Below are 17866 nucleotides of genomic sequence, written 5' to 3' on the forward strand. Positions count from 1 at the left end.
ACAGCCAAAATGATCTAACAACTTGCTGCCATAGCAAGGGACAATCCTGTGTTCTCTCCTCTACAGCTAAAAGCTAACACTTTTCTGTCCATTTACCTCACTGAACCACCTCACATGTGGAAGATCAAAGGAGTGTCCATGACTGTGCAGGGAGGGCCATAAACTCCTGACCTGGAGTGGGTGCAAGGAATTAGCCCTTTCAACTGCTAATCAGCTTAGCTTCCCTGTCAAATCATACACCAAAGTTCAGCTCCTTCACACCATTCCACACAAAACCCATGATATCCTCTCCAATGATTCCATCTTCAGAAACCTGTGGCTTGTATTTTATTTTATGTTTTTACAATCTTGATTTCATTGGAAATCTGGAAACAGTTACCAGCTAATTAATGACTAATACATAACAGCAAGTGGTGTTAGGCCTTAAAAACACTTTACTTTCCTGAAGGGGAAGCCATAGAATTACTAACTCTTGTACTTTGGTTATTTCGATAAAATAATTTACAACCAAAGACAAAAACGCACACAAAAAGGAAGGTGAATTGACAGGGAACATTATGGACTAATACTGAAAATCCAAGGAGTTGCAAGGCTTACAAAAAAGTTCCCCTACTTGCTCAGCACTAAACCCAGCCCCTGAGTAGTGACTACTACAGTACCCTATAAGAAGCTTCCTCTGCTCTTAGACCAGAGCATAAGAGCATTGGCAGACAAACCCCTCAGAAGCATCTGGGAAGGAAAAACCTCACACACCAGTACAGGCTGGAGGTCAAACTGCTGAAGAGCAGCTCTGCAGAGGGAGATCTGGGAGTCCTGATTGCTAATAAGCTAAATATGAGCCAGCAATGTGCCCTCGTGGCCAAGAAGGCCAATGGCATCCTGGGATGCATCAAGAAGAGTGTGGCCAGTAGGTCAAGGGAGGTTCTTCTCCCCCTTTACTCTGCCCCGATGAGGCCTCATCTGGAGTCCTGTGTCCAGTTCTGGGCTCCTCAGCTCAAAAGGGACAGAGAACTCCTGAAGAGGGTCTAGCGCAGGGCCACCAAGATGATCAGGGGACTGGAACGTCTTTCATATGAGGAAAGGCTATAGGAACTGGGGCTGTTTAGTCCGGAGAAGAGGAGATTGAGAGGAGATCTTAATATTTATAAATATCTAAAGGGTGGGTGTCAGGAGGTTGGGACGTCCCTTTTTTCTATAGTAGCTAGCAACAGGACAAGGGGTAATGGGATGAAGCTGGAACACAAAAAAGTTCCACTTAAATATAAGAAAAAACTGTTTCATTGTGAGGATGAGGGAGCAGTGCAACAGGCTGCCCAGAGGGCTTGTGGAGTCTCCTTCCTTGGAGGTCTTCAAGACCCTCCTGGACATGTTCCTATGCAACCTGATCTAGGTGAACCTGCTTCTGCAGGGGGGTTGGACTAGATGATCTCTAAAGGTCCTTTCCAACCCCTACCATTCTGTGATTCTATGATTCTAAGCCAACACAAGGCCAGGCAGCTGCAGTGAATGCCAGGTCAGAACATTAAATTCCATCACACTTTCAGAAAACACGTAAGTTGTTTTTGCAAGGATACTGTCATCCATGGAGGAATATCCTTTGCAAACTCCAACATATGATCAGGAAGAAGCTTTCTGAGGAGAGGCAGGAAGGTATTTTTGAAAAAAATCTAATAGGAAATTGAACAGATTAAAACCTGCACTCATAATACTTTTCAGCCACTTCTTCAAATATTAGCCAGATCAACTTCCCTTTTGAATTACTATCCAGGACAAGCACATTAAAACAAGCAAATAAAAAAGACTTCAGTCTCGGAAGACTGAGCTAGAAACTGCTTTGTCTCAATTACTTATTTCATCATGAAACTTTATCAGTTCCCTAATTTCCAATATTATGTTGATCCAAGATGCTACATGAAGCACAAGTCTCTAGATTAATGACTAGATTATCGTTACTTGGGGATATATATTATTTGCATCTGTCACTGATTCAATTCTTTTCTAACAACTCTCTTTAAAATAGCTTTGTGGAATTCTGAAAATAAAGGAAAATTTCCAAACAGTGGCAAAATAGACAAATAAGGCTACTATTTACAGAATCAAACACTTTTTAAAAACTAACATATTCTCAATCAACAAAATGGCCAAAGGTAAGCATTTTTGTTGCAATTTAATTATGATGTGTTAGCAAGAGGGCTAGAACAGAACCCTGCAATTGAGGTAAGATTCATACAATTTGAAATACATAGTATATGTCACAGAACAAATACAATAAAGAAGTGTTTTAGATGTAATAAATCGCTTAAGCCCACCATAGCAAAAGACAAATAACTAATATGAAAAACATGTGACCCACAAGACCATCAACATGCACTCACACAGCATGTCTCACACCAGAACAGTTACTCATATCACACAGAACTGCAGTACACTGAGATGTGAGGATTCAGTTAAGGATTAAAGACATCTATAATTCATGACTCCAAATATAAGCATGGTGCCTAAACTCCCACCAGAGTTCAGTAGTCTATCCATGGTTTACCAGTGCCATTTGAGATATCTTAAAATATTATATCTGGATACCTGCATATTCCATCAGCTGCTGCTTCACCAAGCAGAAGTCTTCCCTCAGAAGACCCATGCCACATCTGACATTGCATGTGGCAGATGGCTCAGATAAACTCTGACGTGACAAGCAATGAAAAGCAATAATGTATGTGTTTAAACAATTGTTACACCACTAGTCAATACAGCCAGTGGACTCAGTGAGTTATTCGAGGTGATCACACCAAGTAGGCTTCTAATTTGAGACTGACTAAACCAACTGAGTGGCAGCTGTAGACAGGATAATTCAAGTGTTTCACATTGCACTAGATGCCAAAGTACAAGCAACAGAAACCTACCCAAAGTCAACTACCAAACCTTATCTTTGACAAATAAGCAATCATGGACCTTATCAAAACTAACAGACACAAATACAGAAGCAAATAAATTCCCTCAAAGATAAGTTCCCCACCTAATATATTTGTCTAAGATGTGTCTTTTTGTAAGGAATGATGCAGGGGTTAGGGCATTGACTGTAACTGTGAACATTTGCACGTGTAAAAGCCTCAAAATATGTAAAAGAGAAACTTAACAGAAAGTAGAGCATATTGACATGCCAGAATGCAACTATTCCCTTGCTTCCCTGGCAACAGCAAGGCTGACACGAAAAAGCTGAGAAAGAAGCAACTCAGGCCACAGCGTATCTTACTGCATACAGCAAAACTGAATGACCTCAGCCTATAAACATTGCTATTTTTCTCTTCTAACAGAGAAATCATAGTCAGGTCCTGTATATACTGGACAGCCACTTGAAATCTCAAGTGGACACATCACACGCAGACATGAAACAGATCTCCTAAGTAGAGAAACTTTCTTAATATCCATCTTGAGCCATGACGGAAGAAAAGGTTGCTATTTACATAGAATAAACTCACCAATACCAAAGATTACTGAAACAATGACTGAAAGAAAACAAAAAAAAACCACAAACACCCAGAAATCCCTTAGAGAGTAGAGTCTGCAACTACAGCAAACACTTCATGGGACACGATAATTCAGGAAGTCTAATTGCAAAACTCCTATTTGAAATTACAAGGGAGATCAATCAGATAATCAACTAAAAGACTTCAATGCCAGAAGAAAAATAAAAGATGAGGAAAGCCAACCCGTTGTAACAGAAACCCAGGCAGTTTGACACCTCAGTGCTTTCAAACCTGTTTATAACCCAAAGCGGTGAAATTTTTATATAAATGTTTGATACCTTCCAAACATAAACTCATCAAAAACTTTGTCTCAATTTATCGTTGCTCCCCAGAAAACAGAGGATGGTAAAAAAGCTATGGAAATTTCCAACAGCTGATATAAGCTAACCCAGTTCTCATGCTGCCACAAATTTTATACCCAGAAAAAGACTCTGAACCATCCAGTCAGAACAGAAATTGGTTCAGAAACAGCCATCAGTTTGAGCCAGCTAGAATACCCTGAATTATTACAGAGAAGAAAGTGTGAAACTCCATCATGAAACAGTTAGGTGATCATCACAACCTTCTTTGCAGAAGACCTTCCGCATCCAAATCCCATCACAGTTTGAGATATATCTGAGAAACTATCTTACAGATGCCTATGTAGTCTTACACATCAGAGGCAGGACATCACATATACTCCTCAGCACTATACCACAATGGGGAGCAACCACACAGCCAGGACAAAAGCTGGCTGTCCAGAATTGTAACTCTTGAGATCTCTTCCTTGACATGACTGGAAACTATCTACAACTTCTTGAAAACTGACAACTTTTATCTCCCTAGACACTGTGATATACAGTCATATCTGTAATTACCTCACCTTGTCCCACAGCCCTTGGAGAAAGGAGCATAGGGCAACCAAGAGAGATCCCAGTCAACACTGACACAAACTGATCTGAATTTCCAGGACTACCTCAAAATTTACGCTTACAAAACATATCAGAAAGGTTCAATTAATTTAGAAACTCCAGAAATTGTGAACACAGAAGTTGAGAATAGATGTGGAGTCAATTATTTGATTTTTTTTTTTTTTTTAACTTCCTGGGATAAGTCATTCAATGGTTATCTGTTGCCACTGTACACAGCGGTCACCATACTGTCTTAGTGCAGACGATGGGCAGGTGAATGAATCATGTTTGCCTCAGGTTGAACAAAACAAATTACTAAGTTTTTTAATGAAGGAAAACAGCTGAAAAGAAGGGAAACCAAGCTACAAGTTTAACAATCAATTATCAGCTTAAAAGTACAGGAGGGGATTAAGTAAGCAAATGAAAAAACCATGACTCAAACTCAACACACTGCCACTACCAGACTCGTCTGCATCAAAGGTGCAATTGGTTTCCTCCAACTCCTTATGTGGCAGTGTTTAGAAGTCCCAAGTAGGATACATCATAAGGAGGCAAATAAGAGATCTTGATCCATCCAGCTGATGATTCAGAATAACATGTTTCCTCAGGCCAAAGAAGTTATAACTATTACAGAAAAAAAAAGTAAACAAATTGTGAATTAAAATTTGGAATTCTTTCAAGTATTTTTACATAGAGAAAGAGTCAGAAATAAAACAGGACAACTGTAACTGAAAGTGCAATCTGGTTCAGTGGTGACATGAATTTTTTTTAAATAAAAGGAAACAGCACCTAGAAATGAGTGAAAAAGTTTGAATATATGAGGAATTACAACACTGCTTGCAACAGCATAGGCTTGTGACTACCTGGAGACAGAATGGACAGATGATGCCTCAAGCTGCTCTTTAAAGGAATGTTCTTCTCATTACTTACTGTATTTTCATGACACCAGAGCCATTAGCTTCCATAAGGTAAAGTTAGTTTCTGTGACTCTAGAACCACCTAAACTAGAATGAAAGAATAAACCTGCTTTTTAACTTGCAGGGAGGTAACATTTCTGTTTGCTACTACTCTAAAATGCCTGTTCCTTACCTTCAAAATCAAAATCAAATTAAAAAAAAGCACTTCAAAAGGGAAAGAGGACTCCATTTTGCTAGATCTCCAAGAGAACATGTGCTATTTGGCTATATATATATATATATGCCTAACACAGTCTTGCCTCCTGCAAAAAAAGTTCTGTGTCAATGAAGGGAAGGAGCACTCTTAACCCAAAAGGCATCCAACTTCTCCATCACAATGACAAGCAGAAAGATAAGGCAGAAATCCAGCCCCCAGAGCTGTGGAGCAGAGGTCTGCAATTCAGCACAAAAGCAGACACCCACATTTGAAAAGCTGAGTAGACACTAGAACTAGTTAACAGGTGAAGAGGCTAGTGCACAGGTTAACCCACTTCACCTGCAGAGCTCTGTCCTGCTCTACCTTGGAGATATATTAGGTATATTAGTTTGATAGTAACTGTGTGAACACAACTGTCAACTATGAGCTGCCTGAGCAAAGGTAAACAGTACCAGGCAGTATTTGCAACAATAGCAAACAAAACTGCTTATTTTTTGATGCTAGATGTCAAAACTCCTAGTGAGCAGAGCTGGCATAAAAGCCTTGACAAGGTTCAAAATACTACTGTGACCAAAACCAAAAAGTCCACAATGGCTAAGATGCTCCTTGCATCTCTTCTAAATACTTCAAGAATGGCATTACAGTATCAAAGATGCATTTCACCAGCTACAGCAGCAGTCTGCTCTCATGCTTACTTGTCAGGAAGGTGAAAGTTACACAACAAGGGCTCTGACTGCAGTGGATTTGAAGAGAACCAGAAAAAGAGAATCAGAAGTTTTACATGTAGTTTAACGGATACACACAAAAGGGCCTCCAAAGCCATCTCCTCTGCTGAGTAGTCAATGATGGTAATTTGTGGAATGTCCAGTTTCAGAATAGCCTTGCAATATAACAGTTGAAGTGCTATATTAATTCTTCTCCTGGCACCAGGCAAATACCTATGGCTGCATGCAAGTTTTCATCCAGAATGTTGTGAATGACAACTCAAGTTCATAGAATTCTGGTATCTTAAACGACTTTTCGTGTGTTTAAGACTGTAAATAGTAAAGACAGGACAGGTGAAGGGAGGTGAAGAAAAGATGATAAGTATCATTCTCTCTCCTGAAGAGGTTAAAGCCCACATCTAACCCTATAGATTCAGCCAAGAGAGAATGAGATGCCTCTCAGAAACCAGGCTGAGCTTTATCTACCTCCCAATCCAGGACAAGTTTCTCAACCCCTCTCACAAAACAGACAGCCTTAGTTGCCATGCAGAAGCTGAGAGGGCACCTATTTCATACAAGACAAATGTTACACCGAATTATAAAAGAGTAAAGAAGAGTTTTCAAGAAAATCCTTCTGTAGTAATTCAGGTACAAAAGGAATGTCTCTTGGGAGTACACTCAAGCAAAATACTCACTGGTAATGTCTGCTCACAGGACAAACAACAGAGGAAATGTTTTCCACTGTCTGGAAAGGAAAAAGCCCTGCAACCCAGTGTCCATGACTGAAGAAGGGTTAGAAGGGGAAAAAAAATTGAGGCAAACAAACAAAAAAGAATATACTACTTTTTAATGTGACATTTTAGAATATTTCTTGTTCTTGTCTAACAAAGCCAAAGGTCCTGTAGACTTTGTTGTTTCTTTTATTTATTTGTATCAATACAACTGAATATGCTACAAACTGATGCAACATTGCTGTGTATCAGCTCCGTACTTCCACTTTGGGAAGAGTGTATCTTGATTCCTCCCCTTCAAAATGTATCAGTTGTCTGGATGTGTCTTTGTGACACAGAAGCAGCTCTGTATCACTTACAGCCAGTTACTTCTCCAGAAAAACCTCAGTTACTGACATCAGTCTGCACATTTAGTATATTAAAGTATTAGTATATTGTCCTTATATTTATTTCATTTTTAACTGGAGCTACTGTACAAGTGTCCTGGTTTTGGCTGGGATAACCTTCTTCCTAGTAGCTGCTACAGAGCTATGTTTTGGATTTGTGCTGGAACAGTCTTGATAGCACAGGAATGTTTTAGTTACTGCTGAGCAATGCTTGCACAGAGTCAGGGTCTTTTCTGCTTCTTACCTTTCCCTGACAGTGAGAAGGCTGGGAAGCACAACAACCTAGGAGGAAGCATGGTCAGAACAGCTGACCCAAACTAGCCAAAAGGCTATTCTGCACTATAGATCATCGTGCCCAGTATATAAACTGAGGGGAGTTGGCAGGGAGGGGCAAATAACTGCTCAGGCATTGGTCAGAGAGCAAAGCAGTTACAATGGGCATAATTTGCAGGTTTTTTTACTTTTTTGTTATATTCCTTTTCATTAAAATTAATTTTTATCATTATTGTTATGCTCTATTTCATTTTATTTAGTACACTATTCTTATCTCAATCCACTCGCTTTACTTTTTTGTCCCCCGACTCTCATTCCCCATCCCATCCTATCCCATTCCATCTCATTCCATCCCGTCCCATCCCGTCCCGTCCCAATGTGCTGCATGGTGCTTAGTTGATGACTGGGGTTAAACCACAACAATGAGAAACTGGAAACCAAAAATATATAACAGCTGCCAAAAATAAGAAACTAAAAATAGCAACAACAATAAAAATTAGGTTCCTTGTCTCTTAAAAGAACTCCTCCTGTTCCAACAGGTGACCATTTTCACTGCAAGAAATTTCCCCAGAAAACCTGGTCTCCTATGCTCAAAAAAGTTTCCTTCAGCCTGGAGGCAGACGGCCTCCTCCAAGCTGACAAGCAGCAAAACTGGAAGCATGACCACTGCTAGTACAATCCTACCCTTTGGAAGTTTTCAGCAGAAGATGAGACTGTAAACATGCCCTTTGAGTGAGTGATACTGTAGTAAACATTGTAGCAAGCTGTTTTTTCCCAGAAACTAAGGACAGCAGGTTAACTCATGTTAACCATAATACTTAGCCACTGGCTATCACTAAGGGCCTCTCCAGACACCAATGGGAATCTGTACCTAAATCTTGATTTTTAGTTTTTTTTGAATAGAGCCCCCCTACCATTTCAGTGATTATTAAATTAGAAGATTACGGGGAAACAGAAGCTACACTGTATTCACAATTAAAAAAAAAAGATTTAACATGGAAAAAAAAAGTGTTACTTACCAGTAAAAAAAATAGTTAAATTCCACAGTTCAATTTTATTTGGTGAAATAACAACAAATTTGTAACATACTAGTGACGTACTGTACGTAAGTGTGCTTGAGTAAAGCAAAAGAAAAGATGTGATGTGACACAGGTGAGCATACTGTGACCCTGCAGTACAGATTTCACTACTTGGAAACTTTCCAAATACTACCAGTTTAAAAAAAATAAACCTAACCAACCCACAAAACAGTTGCTGTTGAGATGAAGTATGAACAAGCTTTCAAAGCTATAGTCGTGCATGTGACTTTAGTATTACACTACCACAGATGGTTTTTCAAAATTCATTTTTAGACTAGGAGTTGTGACAAGCAATTTTTTAAATTCTAAATAGTTTCCAGAACACCACCTGACAAGATAGCTCTCAGATTTTTACTGAACTCATGGTCTTTTAATGTAAACATACTTTGGATAATCCTGATAATGACTGGCCACTGACAATCTGCAGACCACCTAAAACGAGTGCCCTTGACTTTTAATACATATATGAACTATATTATACACAAGTTCAATTTCCTCTCTTCCTGGATTTTGTCATGTGCTACCACCAACTCTGTTCCCCTCCTTGCACTATACAACCTCTTCTTCCTGAGCAAACCTGCCATCCCCATACCTGGATCTGCCTTTAGAGGACCCCAGTCTTGTGTATCATATGCCTCTCAACCAACCAGAAAGCCCTGCCTTATCCTTCTGATATCCTTTCTTATCCTCCTGGTCTCAGAGATTGCATATATGGTACTCATCAGCACAGAGGAAGCAGACAAAAGAGGGCTGGTGGGGTGAGAGAGCAAGGAGGGACCTCAGCAGCTCTAATCCTTGCATGAGTGTAATGCAATGTTACTGCAGTGAAATCAGCACCAGGAATGGCCAAGAAGCATGAAAGCAGAAAGGGGTAGCAAGGATTCCTGGTTTCCTATGTGGATTCTGACATTAGTATCCACAGCAGCCTTAAGAAAGCCATTCCCTGTCTTTGTTTCTCCTCCTCTTTTTGGAAGAGAGAGAACACTTGAAGATTACTGTTAAAAATACAGGCTATGTGTGACCCAAAGATTAGAAACGCAAAATAACTGGTTCTGCCAAAAGACAGGCCTAACTTATCTTCCAGATCTTGCTGTTGCTGATAGGAAATCAGTGTAAGCAAGGAAAGGAAAAGTAAAGATTTGGTGGCTTATTAACAGAAGCCATGTTGTTACAATTATACTGAAAAGATGCAGTTAGGTCCTTTCCCACCATATTAGTGTGACTCATGTGAGGAAACAGATACTTGATTCTCCAAGAAGAGAAAAATCTGTGCATATGTATATGTGAAATATACACCCTCAAAGAAAAAAGGCACTAAAACCTGCACACATTGTAAGGCCCCTTCTCCAATGGTATGATATTATAAGAAGACGTATTTTGGGCTGAAGGACTGGACATAATTGATGTCTTTTTAAAGAACAACAAATCAATAGCCACGTATTTCAGGCAGATCAAAACAAACTGTCTAGATAGAGCATGACAGGTGCAGCTTTCCTAACAGTTGGAAAAGCAGTCTTGGAATCAGAGGATCTGCTTCACTCCAGCCTGTTGCCTAACCTTCTCAAGGTCATTTTTTAATGACACTTTACATAAAAAACACATAGTATTTGATTCACTTCCCATATTTACAACAATATAATCAAAGATTACACTGGAGTTACATTTATAAACCTGTGTAGGAAAATCAAGCCTAACATTTTCCCCCAAGGAAGGGACTTACTAAGTACTTACTCAAATTTGGTCAAGTCATTAAAACACCTCTGGTCAAATTTTTCTGCAAGTAAAACTAGGAGGTTCCTTTACAATTTACTTTCAGGGTGTAAGATTATTCAAATTTATTACTGTTTTGACATAAATCTTGGAGGAATGAGGTAGCTTAAGTTGGCAACAAGATCTATAAAGACTCTGGCCTCCAGATCATGGCCTGAACTGAACTCAAGTTGGATGACTTCTGCTGAAGTTGAGCAATGTTGATGAAAAGTTCTCAGTAAAGCAAAGAAAATGTGAATTGTCCCTTCCCCTAAAAAACTGTAAATAAGCAGGCAGTCTCAATCCTGTTCCCAGTTGTCAGCAATAGGAAATTTTGCAAAGACAGGTGAGAACAGAAATGTCTCTCTCTCCAGGAGCTTTTCTAGGGCAAAGCTAAGGTTCAGCGGCTGGAAATCAGTACTGGAAATCTTACACTGCTGTTGGCCTTCTAGAAAAAAAAAAAAAAAGATTTCATTCAAAAATCAGTCAGCCTGGCATTCTTTATATAGGCAGCAATATCACAACAAGGACTGTACAGAACCTCCCTGTACTTAAGTCAATAGCTTAAATACATTAAAATTACTACACTGGTGCAGACTGTTAACATGGAATTACCACACAGCTCAGAAGCCACACTCCTGTGCAGTGATGCCACTTGCAATGCAAGCAAGATATAGCAGTGTGTGCTTGCTTTCAGCAGTGCAACGCAACTCGGTACACCAGAACAAATAGTCTTATATACATCTTGCAATGATGTGGTTATTCATGAGCATTCCTTGCTACTGTTCAAGACAGTATTTCAAACAAAGAGAGGGGCTACAACAGCAACATTTTATCTACTCTTTCATATAACATAAACTTTTTTTTTAGTACCATAGTAGTTGCATCTGGAGCATTCCAAGCACGGCCTGAGAAGCTTATGTCTCAGTATCCACAGAAACAGCTTGGTGGCTGTAAGGCAACACCAGGCAGATGCACTGTGGGGAAATTTTTCGCTTGGGTATCACTGGCTTGGCAGGTGGAACCCTGAGCAGCACAAGGCAAACAGCTCTTCTGTGGGATCTGCCCTTCCAGCACACCCTGAACAGCCCACACTTTCCCAGGAGGACACGGCTGTGACTTCCAGGCCTAGCTGCAACAGAGGTAGACTTGCTACCACCAGAGAGATCCGAACACCAGGAAAACGTCGCCTGAGCGGCCCCGGATTAGGCCGTTCCACAGCAGTGTCTCCCCGGGTGCCACCCCCGACCTCAACCGCAGCCTTGGCGCTGGGTGAAGGCCGGCAAACCGCTTCGCTGCCCATCGCTTCGTGGAGGAGACGCCGACATCCATTTTGGGAGTGGGAGAGCCCAGGTCTGCTGGGAAAGTTTCGGGCCGCGTCCGAAGTTTGGGGGCAGCAGAAAATGTGCAAGGCGAGGGTGACTAACGCAGCGCAGAAAAACCCGTCGGCCAGGCGGCGAGATCTGCGCCGTGCCCGACGCCCCTCACCCCGCCGGCCGGAGCGGCCACCGACCGCCCCCGAGGCCGCGCACCTCAAGCCGGCGCCACCGTGCGCAGAGGGCACGCCAGGCCAAAAGATGAGGGGCAAGTTCAGGTCGCACCCAACTACTTCCCGAGGTCTGAGCCACGGCAGGCCCGGCGCGGTCGCCCGCCGAGCCCAGCCCCTCCGCATGGCCCGGCCCGGCCGCCGCCCGGCCTCGGCCCAACGGCCGCCGCCGGCAGCCGGACTCGGGGTGGGGAGAGCTGCAGCGGGGACTATCCCGCGGCCCCCGGAGGGCGGCGGTGGCCCACCTGTGCCCCCTGCCCGCCTCCTCTGTCCCTCAGAGGGGGGCTGGGGGCGGGCGGGGACGCCGGGGCCGATGGCGGGGCTTCTGCCTCCTCCACCGCCGCCCCCCACCAGAGCGGACCGGGCCGGCAGCGCGGTGTCGCAGAAGCAACCACTCGGCCCCGGGGACGTGGTGGGCGCCGAGGGAGCAGCAGAGCCCTCAGCCCAGCGGGAGGAGGGGAGAGACGGGACGGCGGCGACTCGGACATCATGGCTGAAGCAGCCCCCTCCCCTGGGGCCCGGACCGGCTCCCCCCTTCCCCTGGCTTCCCTCCGCGGCGGCGGGGCGCGAGGCAACCCCCACGGGCTCGGTTACCTGCTTCCTGGGGACAGTTTGGAGACGCCTCCAACATCGGCAAACACTAAAGAGAACTGACCCCGCCGGCGCGGCGGCCGCCGCTGGCCCCAACCACTCCGCCCCCCCCCCCCCCCCACTCCCTTGCCGCCGGCCCCGCCTCGCAGCCTTAGCGCCGCCCGCCCACCTCCGCCGGCCTCCCCTGCCTGCCCGCCACCGCCCCCGCCGCGTCCCGCCGCCCGCGAAGGGCTGCGGGCACCGCGCCCGGGCCTCGCTCCCCCCCCGCTCTGCCACACGAATGGCCCCGTCCGCCTCGCTGCCCGGCCCAGTGAGGCGGCGCGCAGCGCCCCTAGCGGCAGCGCGGTCTCTCGCTCCCCTCCGCTCGGCGGCGCCGGCCAGCCCTTCAGCCCGGCGGGGCCCGTGGCTGCCCCGGCTGTGTCCCCCGAGGCCCGTGGCCGGGCTCCCCACACCGTCAGGCTCGGGGCCGAGGCCGCCTCCAACCAGGATGGCGAAAGGAAGGACCCCTGGTCGAGCGGCCGGGCACGGCCCAGCCGCTTCCCTCAGACAGGCAGACTGTAGGCAGAAGGGCGTGTGGTGCAGGCGCGGAGGCTGAGCGTGCCCAGCGCTCCCACCTCTTGCGGCCCTGGGCGTGCAGGGCGTGCACGGCGGCAGGAGCACCGCACCCTCCTTCTTCAGCCAGCGCCGGGGCCCACAGATTAATCCATGGCTCCCTGGGTGCGTTTTCGTCAGAGAGCCCTGTTTCCAACCCACAGCAGCCCTAGGCTTCAGCCATCACTAAACAATCACCTTGTTGACAGTTTTCAGGTTTTTGCATGTCTCCGACAGAAGGCAAACATGAAGAAACTGAAAAAGCACAGCACTTAGCACTCAGATTTGGGGATATGCGAAACTGAGTTTAAAGGTTAACTAGTTTCTTGAAGTCTTCCTTTAAATTACAAATCAATAGAATAATAAAAAGGGAAGGAAATAAATTAATTTCCAACTATCTTCAGCATCGAAAAGATAACTTTTAGATAAAGAATTGAAATGTTATAAGTGTATTGTTCATAAAAAAAAGGGTGGCTTCCAAATTTAATCCACAATCCATCTAATTTAGCTTGTAAAAATCTTCTTTCTTGATTGGCTCAAGTACCTATTTGCCAGATAAGACAAACCAGGACTTTTTAAATCAACAACAATCACAACAAAGCCAGGCAGAAACATCAAAACTTGAAGCCATGAATATCCTGCCCGATTTCCAAGACTGAAGTAACAAAAACTCTTCAGTCTTGGAAACAACACCAAATTATTTTGAGGGGACAGAAATATTCCTGTCTCTTTTTACTAGGCAAATGGATTTTTAATGATAGCTATGAGAGTCAGAACATTACACATAGCAAATGTAATTTAAAAAACAACAGATTTTTAAGTCAGGATCAGAACGAATCCAGAGTTCATACTTCCTCCAGTATCTGTTATTTCAAGAGATTATATTTTTAAATCATGACTTGAAGTCAGGTGGTAGATGAGTATGAAAACTAAAAAGGAAAAAGTTGTAGCCTGACAGGGTTCCCAAGTGCTCATAGTGTGGACACTAACAGCACACAGCCAGGGTGAATTTTGGTAGTAAGCTTATATACTGAAGACAATAATTTACACACCAAATATATGTAATGACACTTACCAGCAGGGCTGTATTATGAGTATTCATGTAATATAAAGGTTTTATTCTTACTAAGAGAACACTAACATGACATTTACATCTTATTTAAACACACTTTGGGAATTCAGCATTTGCTAAGACAGTTTTATACATACCTTGCATTCAGCAGTGATAAAGCCTGTCGTCCTCTCCTTCTCATTCCTCCGTTGTTCGGTTTTCTGTCTGAGATTCCGTACCCCTTCTTTCATTTCATTTAAGAACTACACATAGAAGTACACAGTATAATAGTTTCTTATGTATTCTTCTGATATAATTTAGCAATGGATAATCAAGTACTTTTCATAAGGCTATGACAAGTTTTTTTGTGTAAGTAAAGTTCATTCAGACGTTGAATCATGATGATGTCATCCATAAAAGTTTGTGGGGTTTTAGTGTGTTGGTTTTTGGGTGTTTTTGTTTGTAAAATTTATTTACAACAAATTTTACTCTTTATTTACTGTGAGTAGTTTGAAAACCAGCCCTATAGTACAGCATATACATAGTATTGATGTACTCAGCAGAAAGATGTATTCAATAAGTTTCAGCATCACGTTACAAGGGAGGTTTTCTGAACTTTCTGCAATAGATACATATAATTCCAACAAGCCTCTAAAATCCCCAGCATGCTATTGATTTCAATACCTAACATTTTTGTAATATTGCTATTACTACTCAGCTAAAAGCTTAGTTTAAAAACTGTGAAATAGATGTATCACAAAACTATGAAATATATGTATTAACTCAAAAGTCTCATATCTCAACATACATTCTGTGCTGCAAGTGGCATACAGCCGAAAGAAAACTGAATAGACAAGAGCAAATTTTATCAAAAAACTTAGAGATATATATTTTAAATACACTGATGACTTCTAGACCTAGTTTTGTCCAAGTAGAAAAGAAAGGATCAAATATTGTATAATCTTTTGTAATTTTTTAATCACTTTAAGTCTGTGATAGTGTTTTGCTTTTTAATAAGTTTCCTATATAACTGGAGCTTTCCATACATGAACAACAAAATTACTTTACTAGCCATTCTTTAGATTTAGCGTACCTTTATGGGTTTTTTCTCCTACTGTTCAGATACCTCCAGCAAGAGCAGCTTAATAGAACCTAAAAACTTCCTGATTTTTGAAAATGAGATGCATAGTTTGTATATACTCATCCACTCTACTCCATTACTATGCACTGGGAGTGTCACAACTTGCGCAACAATCTGGTTTCAGTGGGTAAGTTGTTAATAGGAGTAATTAATGCAGCATGAAGTTTGAAGACAAGAAGAAGGGAAAAAACCCCATACTAATTCCTGAATGCCCAACAAATGCCTAACTGGGGGAAAAGATAGCGATTAATTCCATTGGGTCTGTATACACAAATGCAGACACTTGAAGATACATGGCCTTGTCATTTGTTCAACTTGGGTTCAGAAAAAAATTGTCACTTTCAAGCTGACTTGCAAAAACCAGATTGTTTTAATAATAACATTTATCAGTAAAAATTAGAGTTGTAATTAAAAAAATCAAGAAATGAGTTTCCACCCCTCAATAACACACTGGTGAAACAAAAAACAAAATCCCCAAAGAAAATACACAGTGATGTATTGAACAAGAAGCAGATTGACAGAACCACTGAAGCAGGAGCTGCTTTTAAATCAATACGTTAGAAACAGAAAAACTGGTTGGAAGGGACCCCTGCAGGTCATCTACTCCACCATTCTTCCTGCCCCCCAACGTAGGACCAATTTTAAAGCTGGATCACAGAATTACAGAATTGTTTAGGTTGGAAAAGACCCTTAAATCAAACCACTAAGCCAACACTGCCACACAGGTTGCTCAGTTTACTTTTGAAAATCTCCAAGGATGCAGATTTTACAACCTATTCCAGCAATCTCTTCCTGGGCTTGATAAAATTTCTTTTAAGCTCAATTTTTAAAATATTTCGTAAAAAACTTAGATGATAGTTTGATACTAAACTTGAAAGTGTAATTAAACTAATACGGAGTGCTCATACCAATAGGAAGTCGGTAATGCACTATTTACGTTAGTCATAGTCATTCAACTGAAGGAAAACCTCTAATAGCTTAGCATCAGAAGAATCAGTCACTTAATTCTTTAAATATTATATTCCCAATAACTAAAAGCTCTTAGAAAAACAGAAGCCAAGAACCTGGGAATATATTTAATTAAAACCCAGTATTATTAATAAACTTAAGTCTAATCAGCCCACTGCTCTCATCAATTACATGTACAGAGCTGTGACTATAAAAGTAGATTGCCAAGTACAATGCATTTCATATAAGTGACTAAAACATTTTATCACCTTATGTACTACATAGAATGAGCGACATGAACAAGCCAAGATAGAACAAACTTAGGTGTAAGTATTAGAGTTCTCTCAGGTAGTGGAAACCATTTATACTTTAGGCTCCACTGAAGACTCACAAGCACCAAACTTTATCAACTCACATAGCATTTAGCTTTCATGATTCACATCTGAAATGCAGATGAATCACACAATTGCTTCAAGAACCTGAATTAAATGAACAGGAACTCAAGCTTGACAACATATATTCAACATTTTCTGTCACTTCAAATTACTGTTAGTATAAGGACATTGTGCAACCTCTAGGTACTTCTCGCCTTTAGCAAGTATCATTTTTTTTAGAACACACCAAAGTGAATCCAACTAAAAAAATGTGCTGCTTCTGCAACTACCAGCCAACATCTCGGTCTCTTCTCATCAAGGTATCAAAGAAAGGTCTTAATTTGTTGTCCCACTGACCCAAATTCCAGTCAATTTGCAGGCAGAATTGTATTTCTCTGTAAATATTTGCTTCCGTTGCTCTCACACATCAGTGATTGAAATAGTAAAGACTTGTCTAAATAAAAGCTTTACCATTTTAATAATAGTAGTGAAAAATAAGAATTACACTGTTGTTTTCTAGTACATATTAGGTGTTGTATTAGACATTCAGAAAATGTCATATTATTCATTATACTAGTTCATGTATCCAAAACTGCACAGAAGCTAGCCATAAGTCTCTAGTTTTAACTTGCACATTTTATTTGGTTTGGGTTATAACAAGATGACTGGTTTTGTGCCAGCTATTTCCATCATTTTCCACTGATTTTCAACACAAGGAGTGGAGCTACAAGAACTTTCTGTACCGTCATCGTGCCACCTTATAACTATAGAAAATGTAGTTATGTATATTTATGCCTATCTAGTTAGCATGCATAGTAAATGTATAAACTTCCACGTGTGACTACATGCAGAGTTAACACACAAGTTCATCATCTATGCAGGAAACTTCTCATATTTACTATGTTTTCCACAATTTTTAAAAATGTTTGGATTACTCATGCAAAACACAGAGGACAGAATTTTAGAAGAAAACCCAGATAATTCAGGTCAATCACAGCCTTAAATCTCATGACTACAGGCATTTGTCTTCAGATAAATCTAACTACAGTTTGATACATTATCGAGAACAATACCAGAACTTCCAACCTGAAGATCATGATGTATCAGTTTTCCATTACAAAGTGCACAGTCAGACATTTAGGAATGGCCCACTTCTGCATTACTAGGCTTTACTG

At 41.7% G+C, this 17866-nt stretch overlaps 1 protein-coding gene across 2 annotated transcripts in view; it reads right to left on the reverse strand.

Moving 5' to 3' along the window:
* STAU2 (staufen double-stranded RNA binding protein 2) overlaps window positions 1–12677 on the reverse strand; it is a 166702-nt gene extending 154025 nt beyond the window's left edge. For both annotated transcript variants that reach the window (XM_061995420.1, XM_061995419.1), the window contains exon 1: window positions 12590–12677. The gene's annotated coding sequence lies outside the window, so the exon portion shown is untranslated. The remainder of the gene's footprint in view (window positions 1–12589) is intronic.
* Between the last annotated feature and the right edge of the window lie 5189 nt (window positions 12678–17866).

This window comes from Colius striatus, chromosome 4, assembly GCF_028858725.1.
Source record: "Colius striatus isolate bColStr4 chromosome 4, bColStr4.1.hap1, whole genome shotgun sequence".
Classification (NCBI taxonomy): domain Eukaryota; kingdom Metazoa; phylum Chordata; class Aves; order Coliiformes; family Coliidae; genus Colius; species Colius striatus.